The sequence below is a fragment of the Lotus japonicus genome, chromosome 4, assembly GCF_012489685.1.
Source record: "Lotus japonicus ecotype B-129 chromosome 4, LjGifu_v1.2".
NCBI lineage: Eukaryota > Viridiplantae > Streptophyta > Magnoliopsida > Fabales > Fabaceae > Lotus > Lotus japonicus.
This window is the reverse complement of record NC_080044.1, coordinates 19,124,757-19,129,836: the sequence shown is the minus strand read 5'-3', so window position 1 is coordinate 19,129,836 and position 5,080 is coordinate 19,124,757. Positions and strand designations below refer to the sequence as shown.

The window sequence follows — 5,080 nt, the reverse complement described above, 5'->3', positions numbered from 1 at the left end:
ATTTTTTGCATTCACCTGAGGGAATGAAAAGAATCCAACATATGAAGGAAGAGGCTCAAGAGTTGAATGCTTTGGACCAACTGGAACTGGGTCCTTTTAGAGCTTTATTATATGGTGCTATTTCTGGTTGGTGTGCTGAAGTTGCTACATAAGTACATATCCTTTTGAAGTTGTAAGGAGACAGCTTCAAATGCAAGTTCAGGCAACAGGTTTGAATACACTGGCAACATATGTCAATATTGTTGAGCAAGGAGGTGTTCCTGCTTTCTATGCAGGATTAATTCCCATCTTATTGCAGGTATGCCACTGTTCTGGAATATATACTTTAATTTTTGATAAAATTTCAGTTAACAGGTTAAATGAGTTTGAAATAAAGTGAGCTTTTATCATGTGATCTTTAATGTGTTTTTCTTGCTATTTTTCACTTGCAGAGATGATTTCCCCAACTTGCAATTTCTATTTTCTTTTGCCCTCTGAGTGACTTTGACGGTTCAAAGGTAGTGGAATCTAACTTTTGGAATTTTTTACCCAAGTGGCTATCTGATTTTGTTATGGATTAATGATTTTGCCTTTCTTAAATACCAGTGAAAGAGAATGAGAGAAATTTATATACGTGAAGGCATAATTTTTAGATTTGTATGCGAAAAGAACACCTCAACAGGTATGGGTTTGACTTTCTATAAACTCATTAGTTGTTTTTGGTAATTGGTTGCCCAGTGAAAGTGGGTAGAGTTTTGATTTCTCATGTTATGACCTCTTATTGATTGAGATTTCTTTTTACAGCACTACTGTGTTGGTTTGCCTTAAAATATATATGATACATCCAGCAAGTTCTGATTTTGTATTCTACATAATCTATATCTTTATATTGGTTTGCCTTAAGATATGATTTCTCTACATCTTTTTATTTGTTTTCTGATTTATATTTTCCATTGATGTTTTGATTTTCATCTTATAAGTTTTTTGATTTATGATTTATATTTTCTATAGAGATGTTTTTGATCATCTTATCACTAATACTACTATTGTTTGGTGTTTCTTCCCATCCCTCAACTGCGTTAGTTCCTGAATTCTTGAATTCCCTCAACTGCGTTTGATTCTTTGTTTGATTGAATGGATTTTGGTTTTTCTTTCAATGGATTTTGGTTCTTTCTCGGAGATTTAATATGTGATTGTAGTTTGCTTGATTCCCCCCTTTGGTTGCTACGTTTGATGCAGTTGGCAGTTTTGGTGAGCACAATGCGGCTTGTCTTCCTATATCTGGGGGAAGACACTTTCCTTTTTGCTGCTCCATGTTTTTCTGCTGCTGGTACTTTGTTAGAGGTAAACAGTAGGTTTCAACTGCCTTTTGATTTGGCAGAGTCTGCTGATTTATGTTTTTTTATTAATGGGACAGACTCTGCCAATTTGTTTATCATAAAAGCTGGCCCTTAGTGTGGTTGTTGTGGAACACTGTCAAGTCTTTTCATGATCTTAAAACAGCTTCAAACATTCATGGATGTTAATTAGTTACTTATTGATTTGCTTAATGTTCATACCATTATGTGTTAATCATGTACTCTTTATGAGCTTTTTTTATGATAACGTCTGATGTTAAATGTCCCAATTTGATGACACTACTTTAAGTGGGTAGAGTTATATTAGGTGCGGGTTACAAGTTGTGTGGACACCAGCACAATTCCAGAATGATTTTTCTTCAAGTGGTCTAAAATATTCATGATTTAGCAGGACAAAAAGAATACCAAATCTTTATATCCTTAATTGGTTCTTTTATTTTCTTATTGGAAGCTAACTTTTGGCTTTATATGGTGCTTATTGGGATTATTTTCATGTTGGGTAAATGATCATGGCATCACCACATATACCATGTGCTTCATGATTTCCTTAAGTTTTTTTTGCACCTACTTGCTTAATCATTATGAAGGTTTTTTCCCCTTTTTTTTTTTCTGTCTTTTACCTTGACTCTTTTGGCTCTGATATGTATAGTTGTGCCATTATGTGCTAACTTTGACTAACACCTTGAAAGTATTATATATTGATAAAGGTTTCACACTTTCACTTCTTCTATGTCCTTTTTGATATTTTAACTAGAGCCATAACCGCATCCTTTTTCTTTCCCAAAGGATTTTATTGTTGCTGGCATTGCTAGAAGTAGAACTTTTCCCAAAGATTTTCCTCTGGATATTGAATCTGACAACAACCTTGGAGTTTTACCCTTTAGGTGGAGATCCCAAAGTTCTTGCTGGTTGTAAGTATTTCTAAAAACTTGCAGCCTCAGAGTGAAATTAAACCTGCTGGAAACTAAATTTATATATTATTAATGTAAATTTTTACACAAGTTCTTCGTACTTAGGAATATACATATTATTTCATATTGAGTTTAATAACAAGTGCCTGATGATTGGATGTAATTGTTTGTGCTTTTATTAGGTGATTATGAGTCACTATGTTTCTATCAACCCCAACACACCCCCCCCCCCAAAAGAAAAAGCAAATGTATCATTCACTACCTTACAATCTTACTTACATTTTTAATAAGAAGAAATATCTTTTTTTTGTTTCCTATATGTTGGATGACCAGTTTTTCTTTCTTAATGCTATAACAATGACAATAGAAATCTTCTGGGTTAAAAATTATTTTACTTGAGGTCCTTTGTTTTTTGTTACAGAGGTTTGGCTTCTTCATAGGAAATCCTAGCTGAGAATGTGTCTTCTCCGCCTTTTTGACTTAAGGTTTAGTGAAAAAGAAGTAGCAGCTGAGGACACGACACAATGAGCCTCACTGCCGCTAAGAACTTTAAAGTACATCCTTTGATTCTCCTCACATGATTACTCACTTGAACAACCAAGTGCACTGTTGGTTTGGATGCTTGATATCTGATGATGAAGTTGAAGATGCATTGTGAGCAATTGGTTTGGATGCTTGATATACTGCTGATCTCATCAATGAGAATGAATCGATATGTTGCAGGTGGTTTGACTTCTATAGGGCTGAATTTATGAGGCTTGGTGATACTGTTGCAGTTCACCAAATGCAGTTATAGAAAATGCCTCAGCCAAATAGATTCAGGGTTCATGTATTCACCCTATAATCTATCTTGAAGAGGTTGTAACTTTGATTAATCTCTTTTGATTATCTTATATGGACTTTTCTTGAATTGTAGTACTTTGTGTGTTTATATGTGGAACTTGAATTTCTTGCAACTATGTTGTTTAATGTGAAAAGCAATTATATGATTGCTTCATATCTGTCTGTTCTTTTTAGATGAGAATCAAATGAACCTATTTTGTGACTACTTATTCTATACATGTTGTAATGATAAATGGATGTGATAGTTCTACTCTATACTTAGTTATTATTGAAGGATGCTATGGTTGAACGTAACGCCAGTATGTAGGATGATTGATGAAAATTTAACCATGGTATTTGTGTTACTAATTATAATAAATAGTTATGTTTGGTTCTACATAAAAATATCTCTTTGACTTATCATTTTATCGTTTGTGCATTTCCAACAAATATTGTAACATTGTTATCGTATTATAATTATATTAAAAAAAGTGAAAATACATCTATTTTATATTATTAAAGTTAATAATCGGTTTATTGTCACCTATGCATAAGTGATTTTATCATGACGGTTACTTAACACATCCCAAGGAACCAATAAAATTATTTATAAATAAATAAAATATGAAAATTATATTTCACTTATCTTAAATGTGATTGATCCACCTAGGATCATGTGTTATTTAAACCCAAACTTTTTCATTGATCATTTAGCCAACCGCGGTATATAATTGAAAAGATCACAAATTATTGGTATGTAAATTAATTTGTTCATTTTAATAAATTACATAATTAATTATGTTAAATCGTAGAATCGTTCGTCCGTGCATCGCACGGAAACGGGTTACTATCCTAGTGGTTATGGTGTGATAAGTTTACAGCACCGGCTCACAGGATAAAATGAAAGAATGAGAAGTATTGAGATATCTTGACATGTCAAGTTTATATCTGATGTGTCAAATTTATGGAATAGAAGTAAGTTGAGTTGGCAGCGCTATATTGCGCGCTTCACAATTCCTAGAATATAATAGATGTGTAAGTTTTATATAACAAAACTTATATAAAACATTAGGCACAGCAGGCCAAGAGGACAAGCCTAAAATTTGGTATTTAGTGGTGTTAGCCTAAAATTTCAGCAAGAGTTGAGATCGAAGGACTTCAGTAAATTTATTTCGAGAAAGCCAGAGCATGTGGTTTGGCCAAGACTATGAAAGGATGTTTTGATAAACCTTAATTTAGGTGGAAAGTATTGAGAAATACATGTTTTATGGCATAAAACTGTCTGCTTAGTCATTTATCAATGTTAAGTTATATCTTAGTCATTTATCAGGGGCTGCTTGATTTTGTTCATTGTATCATGGCTATTCCTTTACCTCTTCATTCTCATCATGATCATCTTATTTGGCCGCATACAGTTGATGGATCTTACACGACAAAATTTGGTTATAGGTTTGTTCGGGACAAGCTCTTGGCAAAGGAGACATCATTCTCGTGATGTTGATGCCTTTGAGTATGTGGAAGAAACTCTAGGGTGCTGATGCTTTGCCTCGATGCAAGGAGGTTGCATGGCGTGCCTTCTTTGATATTTTACAGGTTAAGGCTCAGCTTAACCGTCACGATTTGGAGGTTGACGTTTGTTGTGCTGGATGCGGACGGGAGGAGGAGGAGATGACGCCCCATGCACTAATGCTTTGCGGGTGGTCCAAAAGGCTTGATTTGCCTTGCCGATGAGCCTGCGGCTGTCCAATTTTGCGAGTCTCCAAGAGGTTCTCCGACGGGTTCTTTTGGAGGTAGATAATAGTGATGCATGTATGTTTATAACATTGGTTTCTTGTGTCTGGGAGAGAAGAAATGCTATTTTGTTTGATAAAAAGTGAAGATCACGGGAGGGGCTTTTGCGTAGTGCCCCTGCTATTCTTCCGGGCTCTTCTGACCCGAGCATGGTTGTGAGGCCTCAAGTTGAGTTGTCGTCTGTTTAGCGCTGGCCAGAACATGACAAGATTAAGATAA

The 5,080-nt window shown here is 34.8% G+C and overlaps 1 long non-coding RNA gene across 1 annotated transcript; it reads left to right on the top strand.

Annotated features, from left to right (window-relative positions):
- The first annotated feature begins 1,047 nt into the window (after positions 1-1,047).
- Positions 1,048-3,204, top strand: LOC130716042 (uncharacterized). Its single transcript, XR_009011848.1, has 2 exons — positions 1,048-1,323; positions 2,670-3,204. It is a non-coding gene; the product is annotated as an uncharacterized LOC130716042 (long non-coding RNA).
- Positions 3,205-5,080: the final 1,876 nt, after the last annotated feature.